The following is a 20,122-nucleotide window of genomic DNA, read 5'->3' as shown; positions in this document are numbered from 1 at the left end:
GTAAAGCTTTTTATCCCATACTGCAGGGAGCTTCTTTATACAGATAGGACATTTTTTAATTTTTTCCATGCTGTCAGGTCTATCAGGCTTATCGGACTTGTCAGCTTTTTCTGACTTCTCAGGCTTCTCTGATTTTTCATTTTTGTCAGTTTTCTTGGTGGCCTTGTCCTCCTAGAAAACACAGACCAGAGAGCCATAAATCATCTGATGAGACCTATGTCCAAGGGACCATTCCCCTCCATACTTACAGTAGTAGGGGGCACACTGGGTTCTGCAGATGCAGCGGAAGACATGACAGGGAGCACGGTTGCTTACCATGATCTGATGTCTTCGTGGCAGCCCTTATGCAAAAGGGCCTGCCCCCCCAGTGACGGAGAACGTTCCCCGCCTCCCGCATCCGGTCCTGGACAGGCCGTGTCACCGTCGGCGTGTCCTCCACGCCGCCTCCGCAAACCGGAAGCGCTCGACCGGAAGTCCGCAAGACCGGAAGTCCCGCCCCCGGGAGCACTTCCGGATCGCTCCGGCAGCGTGCATGCAGGAAGCGGCCGGCGGCTCAGGGAGGACGCCGGCCGGGGAGCTCAACAGCCTGCATCACCCCTAAGGAGGCTCCGGAAGGCTGGAGCAGCGGTCCCCCACAGCGTGAGGGAACAGCAAGGGAGGAGCGGTGAAGGACCGACCGATGCTGTCCGGCTGAAGGTAACAGGGGAAGAAGAAAAAAGAAAAAAAAAAATATATATATATATATATACATACATACATACACACTGTAGTTCGCCGGCCACCACAGCATAGGAGAAAAATAAAAACCTCTCCATGCCCCATGGGGACAGGAAAGACACTGGCTGTGGGAGGGTCCTTTTAAACCTCTTGAACTTCCTGTCCCAATTAGGGCGTGGAGAGACAACCTCCTATGCTGTCGTGGAAGGGACTAGAGAAAAACAGGTTGCTATCAAGGCGCCAAGAAGCAGTAACCTCTAGGTAGTGCAACACAGTCCTACGGACGTCCAAAGAATGAAACACTTCCTCACCGGGAGTCCGAGGATTCTGACAGAAGGAAGGCAGGATGATGGACTGAGAATGGTGGAAATCCGAAACCACCTTGGGAAGGAAGGAAGGGTCCAGCTGAAAAACAATGCTGTCATCTCTGATGGTCAGGTAAGGTTCCCGAATGGACAAAGCCTGAAGTTCTCCGACTCTGCGAGCAGACGTGATAGCCACAAGAAAAGCAGTCTTGTGAGAAAGAACGAATGTGACAAGAGCACAGAGGCTCAAAAGGTGACTGAGATAGTCCGGTAAGGACCACATTGAGATCCCAGCGAGGCGTCAATACCCTCTGACGTGGACAGAGTCTACTAGCGGACACAAAGAACCGACGGATCCAACGATGATCTGCCAGAGCCGTGTCAAAGACTGCACTGAGTGCTGACACCTGAACTTTCAGGGTGCTAGGCCGAAGTCCAATCCACTCTGGAGAAAGTCCAGAATCTGCGCAATATTAGGCTGAAGAGGGTCAGGAGGCCGAGAACCACACCAGGAGGAAAATTTCTTCCAGATTTTGTTGTAAATACTATTTGTCACTGGTTTACGGTTCTTCTGCAGGGTAGCCACAACCCTGTCAGAAAGCCCTTGGGCCTTCAGTGCCCGGGCCTCAGAAGCCAGGCAGCCAAGTTGAGTTTCTGGGGAGCCGGATGGAAAATTGGACCCTGGGACAGTAAGCTGGGGTCCGAACCTAAGAGGACTGGGCCGTCTATTCCTAGAGTCATGACCAGGCTGTACCAACTCCTCCGAGGCCACAGTGGAGCTACCAGTATAGATGGGACCTCCTCGTCTCTGATCTTCCTCAGGGCCCTTGCGAGAAGAGGAAGAGGGGGGAACGCGTAAGCGAGGCAAAAGGACCAATTGTGGCAGAAAGCGTCTACCCCTAACGCCTTGTCCCGTGGGTTCAGGGAGAAATATGTTGCGACCTTGTGATTCCCTGCCGAAGCAAAGAGGTCCACCTCTGGAGTACCCCAACCTTGCCACCAGAGAGCAGAACACCGCCTGATCCAGGCTCCATTCCCCCGGATGAACATCCCGACGACTCAGGAAATCCGCCTGAAGATTTAGTGAGCCCTTCAGATGGACTGCAGAAAGGGATAGCAGTGATTGTTCCGCCCATTGAAAGATCCGGGAGGACACTGACTTCAGGGCGCCTAGGCGTGTACTGCCCTGATGGCGGAGATGTGCCACTGTTGTGACATTGTCCGAATATACCAGGACGTGAGAGTCCCGGACGAGGTCCTGAGCCGCAAGGAGGGCTTCCCTGACTGCCCTGAGCTCCCGGTAGTTGGAGGATTGGGAGCTGACGTAAGGACTCCAGACCCCTTGAAATGGGGAGTTTGCCACCATTGCCCCCCATCCTCGCAGGCTGGCATCTGTGGTCAGTGTAACCAGGGGTGCCTGCGTCCAGGCAACCCCCACCTGTAGGTTGGTGGGACTCAGCCACCAGAGAAGGGATGAGGAGACGGGCCCCGAGAGGCGAAACAGTCTGTTTAGGGATGACGGGAGCCTGTCCCAATGTGCCAGGATATGATCCTGGAGACACCGAGAATGGGCCTGAGCTCACCTGACTGAGGGAATGCAGGACGTCATGGAACCCAGAGCTGACATACCCGCTCGAAGCGTCGGGCGAGCCTGCCTGCGAAGCTTTGATATTTTGGCTAACAGAGCTACCCTGTGGCCCTCTGGGAGAAAAGATGCCTGTCTGTCGGAGTCCAGCAGCACTCCGAGAAACTGCCGAGTGGAGGAGGGGGTTAACTGTGATTTTTTGAGATTGGGAATCCATCCCAGGGACCGAAGGATTCCCAAAGACTTTTCCACATGGCTCCGGAGGGTTGGAGCAGATGGAGCCATGAGAAGAAAGTCATCCAAATATGGAACCAGACAGATACCCTGCAATCTTATGAAGGCGACCACCTCTGCCATGATCTTCGAAAAGATCCTTGGAGCCGAGGAGATCCCGAAGGGAAGTACATTGAATTGGAAATGAAGCACTTCCTCCCCGTGTAGCACCGCAAACCTGAGGTATTGCCTGTGACCCGGATGGACGGGCACATGGAAGTAGGCGTCTTTCAGATCTATAGAGGCCATCTGGTGGTGTAGACCTATCAGGGGAATGGCTGATTTCACTGACTCCATCTTGAACCGCCGGTACCTGACCTGACGGTTCAGACGTTTTAAATTGATAATTATTCGGACGTCGCCAGACGGCTTCTTGACAAGGAAGAGGCGGGAGTAGTGTCCTACCCCTTCTTCCTGACTCGGGACTGGGGAAACGACCCCCGAGTGCATTAGCTCTACAATCTTTGCGTACAACAGAGCCCGCGAAACCTGCGACGCCAGAGCAGTGACTCGGAGACCCGGAAGAGGGGGGGGGGGGGGGGAAAGAGGAATTCTATGAGGAGACCTTCCGAGACGATCTTCAGAACCCATTGGCAAGTGGTTATGGACCGCCACTGGGGAAGAAACGCCGAGAGTCGTCCCCCCACCCGGGCCGAGTCACTGTTTGTCCTGCTGAGGACGTTGTTGATGGGGAGGGATGAGGATGTTTCTCCCTCTACCCTTAGGATAGCTCCACCTGCCTGCCTTCCCTTTCCCTCTGGGCTGGGAGGCCTGAGGCATCGAGGGACGAAAGGACCGCTTCCTGGTGGGTCTAGGATCAGGCAAGGCCTTACGATCGGTCGCCTTGTCCAGAATATCATCCAGGGCAGGCCCAAACACCAAATCCCCTTTGAACGGAAGGGAGCAAAGCCTCATTTTGGAGGTGGAATCTCCACTCCAGGCCTTAAGCCAGAGGGCACGTCTGGCAGAGTTAGAAAGAACCGAGGTCCTGGCCGCCAGGCGGACAGATTCCACCGACGTATCTGCCAAAAAACTGGTAGCCTTCCGAAGCAAGGGAAGGGATTCCAGTAATTCCTCCCTAGGGGTCCCTTGGGAAATATGAGCCTCCAACTGGTCTAACCACCTAATTAGGGACCTGGATACACAAGTGGAGGCAATGTTAGCCTGAATAGAAGAAGACGATGCCTCCCAGGATCGCTTCATCAGGCCTTCTACCTTCCTATCCATCTGATCCTTCAGTTGGGAAGTATCTTCAAAGGGAAGAGCCGTTTGTTTAGCTACCCTAGCCACCTGAACGTCTACCTTTGGGACCTCCCAATGTAATCCAGAAGGTTCTAGAGGAAACCGGCGTCTAGGGTCACTCCGTACCCGTCTCTCAGGAAATTCCCATTCCTGAGAGACAATATCCAGAATATTGGCATGAACTGGAAATCCTAACTGTTTGACTGATTTCAGGCCAGCAAACATTTCATCCTGGATTGAGGGAAGGGACTGCACTTCCTCTAACCCCATAGTGCTCCGAACTGCCCCAATAAGATCCCCCAAATCTTCTGAGGGAAACAGAAAGGACTGGTCAGACCCCCCAGAGGGAAATTGTCATCAGGACCCTCCGAGGTGGAATCAGCGTCCTCCTGATCAGACGGGGTCGACTGGAGTCTCCTCTTCTTTGGAGAAGAGGGTCCAGGAGCAGGGCCCGGAGCAGGAAGGGAGGCCAGTGAGGCCCTAATCTCCTGTTTCATCATGGACCGCAACTCGTCTATCAGTGACGGTTGTTCGGCCCTAATAATCTGGTCCGTACATTGTTGGCAAAGCTTTTTGTCCCATACTGCAGGGAGCTTCTTTATACAGACAGGACATTTTTTAATTTTTTCAAATCTGTCAGGTCTATCCGGCTTATCGGACTTGTCAGCCTTCTCTGACTTCTCAGGCTTCTCTGATTTTTCATTTCTGTCAGTTTTCTTAGTGGCCTCCTAGAAAACACAGACCAGAGAGCCATAAATCATCTGACTGAGACCTATGTCCGAGGGACCATCCCCCTCCATACTTACAGTAGCAGGGGGCACACTGGGTTCTGCAGATGCAGCGGAAGACATGACAGGGAGCACGGTTGCTTACCATGATCTGACGTCTTCACGGCAGCCCTTATGCAAAAGGGCCTGCCCCCCCAGTGACGGCTAACGTTCCCCGCCTCCCGCATCCGGTCCCGGACAGGCCGTGTCAGCGTCGGCGTGTCCTCCACACTGCCTCCGCAAACCGGAAGCGCTCAACCGGAAGTCCGCAAGACCGGAAGTCCCGCCCCCGGGAGCACTTCCGGATCGCTCCGGCAGCGTGCATGCAGGAAGCGGCCGGCGGCTCAGGGAGGACGCCGGCCGGGGAGCTCAACAGCCTGCATCACCCCTAAGGAGGCTCCGGAAGGCTGGAGCCGCGGTCCCCCACAGCGTGAGGGAACAGCAAGGGAGGAGCGGTGAAGGCCAGACCGATGCTGTCCGGCTTAAGGTAACAGGGGAAAGCAAAAGAAAAAATATTATACTGTAGTTCGCCGGCCACCACAGCATAGGAGAAAAATAAAAAACCTCTCCATGCCCCATGGGGACAGGAAAGACACTGGCTGTGGGAGGTGGGAGGGTCCTTTTAAACCTCTTGAACTTCCTGTCCCAATTAGGGCGTGGAGAGACAACCTCCTATGCTGTCGTGGAAGGGACTAGGGAAAACTGATTTTTATCAAAATGACAGCAAGCAGCTTAAAGGGAATCTTGTATATGGATATGATTGCACTAATTCCCATAGTGCAGGGACTGGCGATAACCCCGCTCTTTGTACAGTGCATTTTTACATGGGGGGGGTGGATGTAGTGGCCAGTCAACGATAGCTTTTCCCCACGGCCAACAGATCCTTATTAGTTTCTGCTGATGGGAAGACCCTCAGTAAGTGAGAAACGCGCCCGCTGGGTACACATACAAAATGTCTGGACTGCCCTATTCATGTGAATGGGTTATGTAGTAATCTTAAAACACCACTTATGCATGGAATATTCAGTAGCCACATTTTCAAGAAGTATCTTGTCTCTGAAAAGATGGAATATTGTATTTATTCATCATTAGTGCGATCAGAAAAAAAAAAAAAAAACAACACAGATAACGATACATATTGATGACATTGGCCAAAACCTGCAGCAATAAATGTAAGGGAAAAGCCATACACATAATTTACCTATACAAAACACTTCACAGCTAAAAGCAAGGAAAATGCAACAGAAAACTCAGTAAGTGCTCGGTTGGGAATGTAGCTAACCTCTGTATGACACCTCATAGGCACTATTGAAACTAGAAAAGCTTTTCTGCAATGAAAAACAACCAAAAACGAATTCTGAAAATGTAACGTATGACAAAGGATCGCAGAACACAGAGCGAGAGCCGATGCTCAGCAGCAAGAATTCTAGGGACATTCCCACCTTGCAAAAGAACAAAAGGCTGCTTATGTATGCATATACATCCTTTCTATGCAGCCATTTGGTTGACCGAGCAATTTCTCTCCTGTGCTGTAGTATTTTCTACAGACGCCACTTTTAGATATTGAGGTATTTTTACTTCCATCGCCCAGGAATTAGGTATTTAGATTATAAATAATCACTTCTCCGATATATTGTGGATTTGCATTCAGCAGCAAATTAAAATATCCCCACTGTGAACTTGCAGACATGACACCGAAGCCAGGGTTTGCCAAGAGCCTTCATCCAGAATGAAATCACACGCTAATGAAGCGAAAATATCCTGGTTAATCAGCTTTCACCTTTATTGATGGATCTCGGTCACATAAAAAGACGGGTTCACTTTCTAAAAGATATGACAGAATGTCATCATTAGTGAGAAGGGGGCGTACGTCCTGTGTTGTCATTTGCTAGAATGAAAGTGCCACTGTGCGCCTCCGAGTGTTATGACCCTATGGCCCCAACTCAACATAGCTTGATGAATAGTGCACTGGAGTAAGGAGCGCCGCGCCCCCCACTCCAACAGGGGCGCCGCGCACCCCCCCCCCCACTCCTACAGGGCTTTAGAAGCTTTACTCATTCAAAAACCTGAAGATGACGACTTAAGGCCCCGTTACACGCAACGACGGATCTAACGATATATATAGCCGGGGTCACGGATTCCGTGACGCACATCCGGCATAGTTAGCGATGTCGTTGCGTGTAACAGCAAGGAACGACCGGTAATGATGGAAAATCATCACCTTCTTGTCCATCGTTGACACGTTATTCCTTTTTAGAAAAATCGTTGATTATGGAGCACGTAGGTTGTTAGTTGTTCCCAAGGCAGCACACATCGCTACGTGTGACACCTCGGGAATGACGAACTTGCAGCTTACCTGCGGATGCCGGCAATGCGGAAGGAGGTGGGCGGGATGTTACACCCGCTCATCTCCGCCCCTCCGCTTCTATTGGGTGGCCGCTTAGTGACGTCGCTGTGACGCCATACGAACCACTCCCTTAGAAAGGAGGCGGTTCGCCAGCAACAGCGACTTTGCTAGGCAGGTAAGTTCGTGTGACGGCTCCAAACGATTTTGTGGGCCACAGGCAACGATTTGCCCATGACGCACAAATGAAGGGGGTGGGTGCTTTCACCAGCGATATCGCTGCGTGTAACACCCCATTAAGGCTATGTTCACATGACAAGAAAGCTGTTAGATCCATTAGAACAGATGCAACACAATCCGTTGGCAAAAGTTCTGCAAACACCTGTCAGTTTAAAAAAAAAAAAAAAAAAGATCTCAGCTCTATCCTATTATTAACATTGAAGTCTGTGGAAAACGGATCTGTTAATGAGACCTCAGTTTTTCTTCCATTTGAAATTGATCCAGAAAGAAAAAAAAAATCTGATTCTTTTCAAATGGAAGAAAAATGGATGCTATTTAACTCTTGCTGACGATCGGGTTCCTATAATGCAATCACAGGGGCCCGATCGCTGGCACGGAAACCCCGGCTAGTCACCATGACGACCCAGGGTTACTGAGCTGTGGAACACCTCACAGATCATGCCGTATGCATGGTGTGTGAGGCAAACTCAGTGCTGTGAGTGCAGCACTGATAGACATAATCCAATGTAGTGGATTATAGGAACATAGGAAAAAAAGCAGAAAGAATTGACATGCTGCTTTTTTTTCAGCAACAAAATCTGCAAGGAAAAAAAGAAGCAACTTCAGGATTCTCATAGACATTGCTAGCATGTGTTTTTCCTTGCAGTATTGATTAAAATCTGCAAGGAAAAAACACATGGGGGAAAAAAAAGCAGCAGTAAAGCAACATGTGCATACAGCCTTACATTTTGCAACATTTTAAACAGTTTTTACACCAGGAATTCTGGTGAGAAACTGGGGAATATGGCTTCACACTAAAATTACGTGCCCACGATCAAGACCCGCCGTGTCTTGGAAGTGGTGGGTCCTTACCTGTGGGGCCACGAGTCTCCTCCGCAGGAGAATGCAGTAGACCACAGCTGCTCGTGCCTATGATCAGGGTTCAGTGTGCTGCGGTCTCTCGCTTGTGTTCTCCCTACAGAGGATGCTTGCAACTATGCAGCAAAGAATGGAAAGCTGCACTGCAGGTCAGTTTTCGCACCAAATCCCATAGACTGTGCTTGTACTGTACAATGCAGAGTTTGACGCAGCGAAAGCACGTTGTAAACACTGACCGTGGACATGTAGTCTAAGCGTAGGTGCACACGATCAGGACTCACTGCGTCCTGGACACAGCGGGTCCTGACCTGTGGGGCCACGAGTCTCCTCCGCAGGAGACCACAGCTGCTAATACCCACAATCAGGGTTCAGTGTGCTGCGGTCTCTCGCTTGTGTTCTCCTTATGGAAGGACGCATACGAATCTGCAGCAAACAATTGACATGCTGCAGCTTGGAAAGCCGCACTGCAGGTCAGCGTTTGCTGCAAAAAAAACCACGCACAGTGGGCACGGGATTTCTAGAAATAACATCCACTATGCTTGTACTGTACAACGCAGTGTTTTGGAAGCAGCAAAAACACACTACATCCAAAACATTGATCGTGGGCACAGACCCTAAGGGTGTGTGCACACGTTAAAGGGAAACAACCAGCAGGATTTTTACATATAAAGTAAAGCCAGTGCTATACTGGCTCTAGTATGCTGAGTGTAACCATACCTTCAGTTCTGAGATTAGGTGTTTTATTTCAGAAATATGTGCAAGTAGAGTGTATACAGTGACTGTCAGGCAGGGAATACTAATATACGCACCTAGAACTGCTCGTGGTTCTGGGTGCATAGTACACCCGACAGGTTCCCTTTAAGTATTTGGTGCAGAGATTTCTGCATCTCTTGGCAGGAAAAACGCAATGGCAAAAAAACGTTTAGTATGATTGCAATCTGCAGAAGAAAAAACACTGAACTAATTGACATACTGCGGAATGGAATCTGCAAGGAGAAAATAAGCAACGTGTGCTGGCATCAGGAAATGGTGACCAAGCCGCACAGAATAAACAACAAAAAACCCACAACAAATCTGTATCGAGTGCACAGGCCCTAAGATATTCTCTCTTTAACTTTGCCGCCTGTCTCACATTCACTGCAATGGGACTGTATGTGTGTCACAGTGCATTGTGGTCAATAGAAGATAGACTAGAATAAAGAAAATAGAAGAAAAATAAAAAAAGAAAAAAAAAACCCCCAAAAAAAAACTGCATGCCCTTTTTTTCTTCAATCAAGTGGCAGAGGTCACAGGACACAGAGCACCACCTATGAGAAGTCAAAAGTTTCAGAAAAGTAACCTTTACGGTTTAGGGAACATCCACAAAAGCACTTCAAGAATACCACAAATCACATCTCTGAGGCAGAAGTGACATTTGGCACCATTATATCCATGTGCAGGCCATCGAGTATGGAGACCAAAAAAATAGTTGTGGGAATAAGACCATAAATGGCCATTTTCATTTCTGCCTTTCCTGACCGAGACAGGAATTACGGCTTCCATGTCCTGGCCACCTGGGGCAGGGATAAGAAAACACCCATGAGTAGCGCAACTTACAATCATTTGTATGGAAGGAACAAAACTGTATCTCTGGAGGCCAGGACATAGAACCAGTTACTCCCGTCTGGGGTATAAAAGGCAAAGATCGGAATAACCCTAAACACATGACAACATATCTCCATGTTCTCCCCTGTCCTGGTAGCTAGAGAGGGGTAATCCCGGCACACAGTGTGTGAAAAATTGATAAGTCCAGGTATTTATGCTTGAACAGAATTTCTTTATTTTACACCAATATAGTACTGCCCGCCCAACGTTGCGGCTCACGCAGGAGCCTTCACCAGGGGTCAAGAGCACTAAGACAAACATGATATACAAAGGGAAACAAACAGAGACAATATTTACAAAATGCATCATGACATTACATCAAGGAAAACCTAAGAAAAACATAAGAAAAATAACCTATCGGGGACTATGGGAATGACAAGAGACAATTGTCGTAGTGTGAGAGGTAACATGACAGAATCTAACCGCTAAGGAGAGAGAGGAAGAGAATGTTGAGGGTATAGGGAGAGGGAAGAAAAGAAGAGAACAAAGAAAAGGAAAGGAAAAAGATAAAGAAGGAACATGAGAGAGTGTAGTGGAAAGGAGAGAGAAACAGGGAAAGGAGAAAAGTAGAAGAGTATGCAGTAATCAAGAGGCAAAAAAAGGGGGGGCAAAACATATTGGAGGACATACCGGGAAGAAGATTGTGGTAGAAAATCATGTAGGTACAATAGGACCTGTGAACAGGAGGAAAGAAAGAGAGGGGATATACATAAGATATCACATAGTATGACTCAGGAGGGAGGAGTGGTAAGACCATGATTGACTTACTTAGTAAAGTCAGCTAAAGGGTTACTCCGGCAGGAGGAGATTGTTGCTACAAGTAAAGTAGACAAGGAAAACCTAATGTGGAAACATATGGATATTAAAAGTGGAAGGAGTTAAAGGGACAACAAAGAGGGGGATTGTATATAATGGTACATACCAATAAGGGGCTGGCATACAATATGAAGGGGCTCACACGGTAGACTAGGATACAAGGTGAATGCTGCCAAATGAAAACAGTGTCAGTAAAAGATAGTATGTTAAGAATGTTGGGGCAAGGTATAGGGATGAGGATACATACCAATGGGACATTGTCATATGTGTATTACAGTTATTGGTCATATGTAGTATGCCAAGTGAATGGTCAAGATGACGTCAGTGATGCTAGAGAAGAAAGGTAAAAATGACTATAATGGTATGTAAAAGTCAAAAAAGGGGGAAAAGGAGAGGGTAGCGGTTAGATTCTGTCATGTTACCTCTCACACTACGACAATTGTCTCTTGTCATTCCCATAGTCCCCGATAGGTTATTTTTCTTATGTTTTTCTTAGGTTTTCCTTGATGTAATGTCATGATGCATTTTGTAAATATTGTCTCTGTTTGTTTCCCTTTGTATATCATGTTTGTCTTAGTGCTCTTGACCCCTGGTGAAGGCTCCTGCGTGAGCCGCAACGTTGGGCGGGCAGTACTATATTGGTGTAAAATAAAGAAATTCTGTTCAAGCATAAATACCTGGACTTATCAATTTTTCACACACTGTGTGCCGGGATTACCCCTCTCTATTGACTTCTTTTTTTCCCGAGCACCAGGACTATAGCAGTGAGCACAACTTATTCTCTACTGTCCTGGTAGCTGTCACATCTGGAAGAGGTCCGCAGTATTGAGCAGTGCAGATAATCTAGGCTTTCACCATTATTATTCAGGTATTTATTATTAAGAATGAAGACTGTCATACAATTTCAATAACTATAGGTTGAATGCGCATAACCAACTCTCCCAGTTTGGTGGAGCATGCATGTGCTCAACAAAAAAGGGGAAGAAGCTGCATCCAGACACATTAAGCTGCAACTTCTATCCCTTAAGAACGAAGGATCGGACATGTATTATCAACATGCTCAATTCCTTTGCTCCCAGGTGCCTGCTGAGTGACTACAGATGAAAGAACAGATACACGAGATAGTCAACCAGCGCCACAATAATAGACATGCTCCGTCCACTTTAGTCTGATGTGTTACAAAATAACCTTGGCACTAAAAATTGCAATAGTGGGAAGATTTCGTTTTCCTTCAGTCTGATGTGGATGGCTCAGCTTAAGCAAAACTTCATATTCCTACAAGCTCACTGCTGATTGATGTGTAAGGGGAGAGTGCCAGCGGGGTGATGCCAGCAGGGTGTACCTTGGTGACTAGTTCTCTTAGTCACCGTGTGCCAGGGCCCCTGTCTACAGTGTGTAACACTGCAGCCTTTGTCATAAGTGAGCCAGGCTCTGATTCATACAGCCCATGGCTTGGGCACCATGAGTCACATGGCATAGTGTAGCATGTGAGGGACCCACAGGATACATAATAGATTAATAAGACGTTTATACAGTCATTGAAGTAAGCCAGGTTGTAGCCATTTTAATTAAGGCACGACTCTTGCTGATTAGAAAAGTGATTGCAAACTCTTATGAGGCCAGGTAGGTCTACTGCAGAGAGTATTTATTTGTTACATATGTAAATATATAAAAAAAAAAAAATAATTTTTTTATTTTTTTTTTTTAAGCGGGGGGGGGGGGGGGGGGGGCAGGGGAGAGAATAAAGTTAGTCTTTCCCACCGAAAAGACATGCAAAATGCCAAACATAGCACCCTGCATATACATGGCACTCTTCAATACAATTAACCAGCGAACCCCATAAACATCATCGCTCTACTTGTCCCAGAGTGTTTAATTCCCTATTGAAGAGGACCGCACTCCCCCCCCCCCCCCCGCCGCCATGTTTATTTAGCAAATTGTAAAATAACTTTTAGATCTGTTTTTATAAAAAATGTTGTGCTGTTCCTCCTAGTATAGCTGGGCGCTACTGTTCCCTTTGTGAAAGACGTTTGTCCCTAGACCCTGACAGGATCAACAATGATTGTCCAATGTCCAATCCCCCAGCTGTAAATGTATTTTTAAAGAGAACTCATCCCTGAAGTTTGGGCTCTCCGCTGTCTCGCTATTTGAGACTTCCTGCTTCTCAGCTGGGAGAATACTGTGGATAGAGAATCGGAGTCTGCAGGATGGTGAGGTTCTTGTCTCTTGATACTTGCTCCTTGATGTGATGTGAAAGTGGATGTACAGTACGTAGTGAGACACTAAGGCTATGTGCTCACGGGAGCTTGCACCTGCGGATATATCCGCAGGTATGTCCGCCGCAGGTTTCCCGCAGCTGATCCCCGGAACTCACAGCTATTTTTAGCTGCGGGATTCCAGCGAAGTAGCTGCGGTAAACCTGTGGACATTCCTGCGGATTACCTGCGGAAGTCCCAGCCTCTATCTCCATAGTGGAGCTCCGGGATTTCCGCAGGAATAACTGACATGCAGTTATGTGCAGCTGCGAGACATCCGCAGCATATTCCGCAGTCACACATTCCATTCCACAGCATGGACACAGCACTCCCCATGTCCCATAGGATAACAAGGGGAGTGTCTGTACTTGCTAAAACCTGCGGATTTATCTGTAAAATCCAGATTAATCCGCAGGTTTTCCGCAGCAAAATCCGCTGGAGCAAGCTCCCGTGGGCACATAGCCTAAGGCTATGTGCACATAGTGCCTTTTTTGCAACAGTTTGTCTTAAAATTTCATGACTTTGCTTCCCCAGCAGAGTCTATGAGTTTTCATTTTTGCTGTCCGCACAGTGCAGTTTTGTTTTAGGTGCGTTTTTGTGGTGCCCACAAAGATGCAACATGTCAATTCTTTCTGCATTTTTGCCAGCGTTTTTCACCCAGGCAATGCATTGGAAAAAACGCAGCAACAAAAATGCGGCACAAAGTGCAAAAAAACATGCATTTTTTTATGCGTTTTTACCGCGGGTGCGTTTTTTTGCAGCCAAAAATGCTGCATCCTTGTGGCCACAAAAAAATGGCAGCGTACGCACATAGCCTTAGGCCAGAGTCACACTTGCAAGTGCATCGCGTGTAACTAGCGCGAGTCTCTCATTGAATCACCCGGCATGGACTCACACTCTCAGGACAGGAGCGTCTCAGCTGCGTAGACATACATGCAACCAACCTGTTCCTGTCCGGAGAGTGAGAGTCCGTGCCGGGTGATTCAATGAGAGACTCGCACGAGTTACGGCCATTTACACGCTGCAACATCGCTAACGATATATCATCGGTGTCACGGTGTTTGTGACGCACATCCGACGTCGTTAGCGACATCGCAGCATGTGACAGGCTGGAGCGACCTTAAACGATCGCAAAAATCGTTTGAGAGAGGTCGTTTATTTATGAAAAATCGTTGTCTGGTGAGTAGCGATGTTGTTCCTCGTTCCTGCGGCACCACACATCGCTATATGTGACACTGCAGGAGCGACAAACATCTCCTTACCTGCGTCCACCGGCAATGAGGAAGGAAGGAGGTGGGCGGCATGTTCTGGCCGCTCATCTCCGCCCCTCCTCTGCTTTTGGACAGCTGCCTGTGACGTCGCTGTGACGCCGCACGAACCGCCCCCTTAGAAAGAAGGCGGTTCGCCGACAACAGCGACATCACAGGGAAGGTAAGTCCATGTGACGGGTGTAAGCGATGTTGTGTGCCACGGGCAGCGATTTGCCCGTGACGCACAACTGACGGGGGCGGGTACGCTCGCTAGCGATATCGATACCGCAGCGTGTAAAGTACCCTTAACTCTTTAAAATGCAGTCGATTTCTTCTATTACTGCAGTATACAGGGGGGCAATTTATTACATGGCTGCTAAATAATATTTACTATGATGCAAAGTTCATGCTCCTGGTTGGAGATGAGGTGAATCTTCAATTTGCATTTCACTGATATATTTTTTATTTTTTTTTTAATAAACGTCACCAAAAGTAAAAAGGTGACATAGTGATGAAGATGATTGGATAGGACAAATGCTGCTCAAATAACATTCTGGATCTATATCAGATATCGGGGCATTATTCCCAAAAGCTGGGACAGTTCCAGCACGTCAGGCGAATGAGGCGTTCCCACTGTGATGAGCTTAGACACGTCTTACAAGATCACACTGAAAGGTTGGTTCTGACCTTCTCTGGGGGCGTTTGCTTTGAGTCACCTCGAACATGCTGCATTCATACAACTTATGAAAATCAGAAGTGCTCCAGAAGGAGAAGACACACACACACACACACACACACACACACACACACACATCTACCCTGTGGCACTGAGTCGGAGTGGTTTCACCAGATTATTGGCAAAAAAACACCTTGAAAGGTTGCAAAACTTTTTCCCAATTGGATGCTGCGAGAAAATGCATGAGCAGGGCGAGTTTTGCTTAAGATGGCCCCCAAAAAAATTCTTCAAAAAAAATAAAAAAAAAAAAACTTTAGTAGCCACTAAACCAGATCATTTGGAGTAACAATTCTGGTGAGGCGGAATTAAGGAGCATCTTACTGTAAGTCACAAGTACAAAATGCAAATATTAATGAATTAGGCCCACAATACAGTCTACATTTTCGGATACCTTTACTATAACCGTTTACAATTTTGGGGGATTTTTGTTGCATTTTTTTTTTTAATGGTCGCCAACACTGGAGCCAGATGATACTTTGAAGTCTTTGGAAAATAACTGAAAAGTATAACGATACAGTGTTTCAATGCAGAAAACTTTGGGTATGTTTGAATGTTAAGCAACCAAATAAGCTTGTAAAAAAATGCTATGAAATATATATATATATATATATATATATATATATATATATATATATATATATATATATATATATATATATATATATATATATATATATATATATATATATATATATTTTTTTTTTTTTTTTACAAAGATTTAAAAAGGTTTGTCTGGTTTAAGTAGAGAACTTGGACAAGGCTGCTTACAGCTTAAAATCAAAGCATATTACTGACCTACTGAAGCCACTTCAGCTCCCCTTCTCCACAATGACTGGGCTGAAGTTATGATGCCACATCTACAGCATGTGAACTCTGCAGCCAACAATAGGGCTGAAGCTGCCTTCCGTGGCATCACCGCAGAGTCCAGTGGTCACCGAGCTAGCTGTAGATTGGAGGTCACCAATGCAGCCCTGGCACCTAACACTGGCAGGGAGCAGCCACGCTGCAGCGCTGGGCACTAAGGGCATCACTAGGCAAATATTGCTTAATATGTTCACTCTCGCTTTTCTCTTTTTCTCTGAAACCAGAAAGATAAATTGTGAACGAGAATTTAGGCAAAAGACTCAGAAAAAGTTGACATTTGTCTAGCAGTGAATGGTCACATTGTGTAGAATTTATTTGTGCTCTCAAGGTGCAGCAATTCATAAGGGTGCACCAGAAAAGAAGGTGGAGTAGTAAACTGCTGGCCAGATTACATCAAAGCCAAGTAGGGCACTAAAGCCAGAGACAGCAGCAAACACGAGGCGATGCCATGTCAACCTGCCTCCAGCGAGATTCCTGCTAGGATGTGCCATTTCTTATTCTCTATGCGGCATTCATGCCTGGGTCGCATTGTTTCCGAATGCTCGCCTGTGGAGAGAGCAGGAACACACCCCCCTTCTTCCCACTAGCTTTATATCATACTACTGTCAAATAAATGGACGCACTGCCCAGATAAAAACAATGAGGTGTTTACAATTATGAAAATTTAATAAACCCCCACCTACAATACTGGGAGCAGCGGACTGAATGCAGCCACTGGTAATGCTATTTATTTGTGGCCCGTCTGAGTTGCCCAGATCTGCCAAACACGGACATGCTGCGCTTTATTCTGCTCTTTGATGGATGTAATAAAAGGGAAAGTAAAAGCACTGAATTCCTAGTCTGGACCTGGAGGCTGTCCGCATCCTGGAGCCATGGCAATGCAGGCAGCTGGGCAGTGACACATCCAGCAGCAAGAATGGCTATTCTATCAGGAACTCAACAACAAATATCGGCCAGGGGTACCGCAGCGGCCAGCACCAGCCACCACCGGCAACCTGGGAGAGGCCACCGCGGCAACCTGGGAGAGGCCACCGCGGCAACCTGGGAGAGGCCACCGCGGCAACCTGGGAGAGGCCACCGCGGCAACCTGGGAGAGGCCACCGCCTCCCCGGGGCAGCGCGGCAACCTGGGAGAGGCCACCGCCTCCCCGGGGCAGCGCGGCAACCTGGGAGAGGCCACCGTCTCCCCGGGGCACCGCGGCAACCTGGGAGAGGCCACCGTCTCCCCGGGGCACCGCGGCAACCTGGGAGAGGCCACCGTCTCCCCGGGGCACCGCGGAAACCTGGGAGAGGCCACCGTCTCCCCGGGGCACCGCGGAAACCTGGGGGAGGCCACCGTCTCCCCGGGGCACCGCGGAAACCTGGGGGAGGCCACCGTCTCCCCGGGGCACCGCGGAAACCTGGGGGAGGCCACCGTCTCCCCGGGGCACCGCGGAAACCTGGGGGAGGCCACCGTCTCCCCGGGGCACCGCGGAAACCTGGGGGAGGCCACCGTCTCCCCGGGGCACCGCGGAAACCTGGGGGAGGCCACCGTCTCCCCGGGGCACCGCGGAAACCTGGGGGAGGCCACCGTCTCCCCGGGGCACCGCGGAAACCTGGGGGAGGCCACCGTCTCCCCGGGGCACCGCGGAAACCTGGGAGAGGCCACCGTCTCCCCGGGGCACCGCGGAAACCTGGGAGAGGCCACCGTCTCCCCGGGGCACCGCGGAAACCTGGGGGAGGCCACCGTCTCCCCGGGGCACCGCGGAAACCTGGGGGAGGCCACCGTCTCCCCGGGGCACCGCGGAAACCTGGGGGAGGCCACCGTCTCCCCAGAAGATCATAACAGCCATCTAATTGGTATGAAATGATTTGCAGGCCTGAACGGTAATCCGTGGCCTCTGGCCATGAGCCGTGAGATTCGCCATTCACCTGACATCTGTGGAAATTCATTTGATTAGTCACCTGGCGCAAAGTTAGTTGCGTCACATTGTAATAACATCATGCCAGGCAGTGTAATCAAAAGAGCCCCAAATAGTCAGGTGAGAGGTGCTCTCAGGGATCCAGTCTGGAGGCCACCAACTCTACGGCCAGCGCATCTGCCATCACAGTGGCCAGCACATATGCACCCAGCCATGGGGTGACCCTCATACACAGGGGGCCAGGACACTAGAGGCTGGGAGTGGGCAGGACCACGGCTGATACATACATGTGCCCTCTGCCATGACCAGGCCCGGCGGCAGCACCTGAAGGGGCAGACTGTGCCAGGCCAGAGAGCTGCCAGGCTCCCCCGGGATAACCCGCACTGATGTGGGCACACAGCAGCCATGTCTGCCACAGCCGACCCTCCCGGCCTAGGCTCCCCTTCGCCTCCTGTGCCCGCTGCTTACCTGCTGCACGCCGTTATAGTATCCCGCCTGCCACACACAGGGGACCGTGTAGGAGTCGGTGTGAGAAACGGCGCTGGCTCCCGGTAGGCTCCGCACGGCAGCGCTCACACCCCTCTTCTTCCCTCTCCGCCGCCCTCCCCCTCACTACTCGCTCCCCGCACACAGCCCTCAGCGACCTGCAGCGGATTGGACGCCGGGCTCCAAACCACGTGATGCCAGGCCGGCGGAGCGGGATTGGTCCATCTGGGGGCGGAGTCACCGTGAGCTGTCACTCACAAGCCGTACACAGCACAGGCTGCACGCAGAGGACAGCGGGCGGCATGACAATGGGGCATGCAGCTGTCACCGCTAACACAAGGGGCGCTGCAGCGTCCTACATCCAGCACAGCATACAGCAGACTGTCAGTGTCTAGCCCATCCCCCACTCACGTCCTGACTGCTACTGATAACGCACTTCGAGGTGACTCCTCCCTCCACACGTCACGGAAAGGCGGGATCCGTCGCTACAAGCTGGCACTTGGAAACAGACATGTCGCCTCTGATTGGTCACTGGATAACTGACGTCACCCAGGGATGGCTGTTCCTACACTGCCTAGAAGAAGGTTCTCGAAAGCGGAGGAGGGAGAGTGCTGGTACGAGGTGTCGGACGCTGCTACCCAGTCTTCCTCTCCAACCATCCGGTTATGTCTCTTGTCTTGTGTGTGTACCACGGGGGTCGCCATTGTTGGTGTCGCCTTCACTATTGTTGTGATGGCGCAGTGAGTATTGTCCCCTAGAGGACTCAGGCGCATGCGCGAACTCTAGGAAGGTTAGTGACGTCACTAGCGGTAATGACGCAACCATCTGTTGTTTTGACAGCGACGGTTATTGAAGTGCTAACATGCGACTGTGAACCCCCGGCAGAGGGCGACCTTCTGTGGCGCGGCAAAGGAGCTAGCTTGTAGCTATGGCAACTGCTATCGTTCTTACTGGAGCCTGCCGGTGTCCTTGGTGCCCGCTGAGTGCAGTGCACTGGTGTGGTGTATTGTGGGAACAGCTGTGTAATCATGTGAATATTATATGTCTGAGCGCGTACATAGGGAGGCTGGGATAATAGTGTGAGGCTGGCGGTGTATAGCAGGAGGCTGGGATAATAGTGTGAGGCTGGCGGTGTATAGCAGGAGGCTGGGATAATAGTGTGAGGCTGGCGGTGTATAGCAGGAGGCTGGGGTAATAGCAGGAGGCTGGGATAATAGTGTGAGGCTGGCGGTGTATAGCAGGAGGCTGGGGTAATAGCAGGAGGCTGGGATAATAGTGTGAGGCTGGCGGTGTATAGCAGGAGGCTGGGGTAATAGCAGGAGGCTGGGATAATAGTGTGAGGCTGGCGGTGTATAGCGGGAGGCTGGGGTAATAGCAGGAGGCTGGGATAATAGTGTGAGGCTGGCGGTGTATAGCGGGAGGCTGGGATGATAGTGTGAGGCTGGCGGTGTATAGCAGGAGGCTGGCGGTGTATAGCGGGAGGCTGGGATAATAGTGTGAGGCTGGCGGTGTATAGCAGGAGGCTGGGATAATAGTGTGAGGCTGGTGTATAGCGGGAGGCTGGGATAATAGTGTGAGGCTGGCGGTGTATAGCGGGAGGCTGGGATAATAGTGTGAGGCTGGCGGTGTATAGCAGGAGGCTGGGATGATAGTGTGAGGCTGGCAGTGTATAGCAGGAGGCTGGGATAATAGTGTGAGGCTGGCAGTGTATAGCAGGAGGCTGGGATAATAGTGTGAGGCTGGCAGTGTATAGCAGGAGGCTGGGATAATAGTGTGAGGCTGGCAGTGTATAGCAGGAGGCTGGGATGATAGTGTGAGGCTGGCGGTGTATAGCAGGAGG

General features: G+C 49.8%; 1 protein-coding gene across 1 annotated transcript in view; it reads right to left on the bottom strand.

Annotated features, from left to right (window-relative positions):
• Window positions 1–18,665, bottom strand: part of ANKRD12 (ankyrin repeat domain 12) — a 177,550-nt gene extending 158,885 nt beyond the window's left edge. Inside the window, exon 1 of the mRNA XM_075314537.1 lies at window positions 18,265–18,665. The gene's annotated coding sequence lies outside the window, so the exon portion shown is untranslated. The remainder of the gene's footprint in view (window positions 1–18,264) is intronic.
• Window positions 18,666–20,122: the final 1,457 nt, after the last annotated feature.

This window comes from Anomaloglossus baeobatrachus, chromosome 6 (genome assembly GCF_048569485.1).
Source record: "Anomaloglossus baeobatrachus isolate aAnoBae1 chromosome 6, aAnoBae1.hap1, whole genome shotgun sequence".
Taxonomy (NCBI): Eukaryota; Metazoa; Chordata; class Amphibia; order Anura; family Aromobatidae; genus Anomaloglossus; species Anomaloglossus baeobatrachus.
Note: the sequence above shows the minus strand (reverse complement) of the source record. Positions and strands in the feature narration are given on the sequence as shown.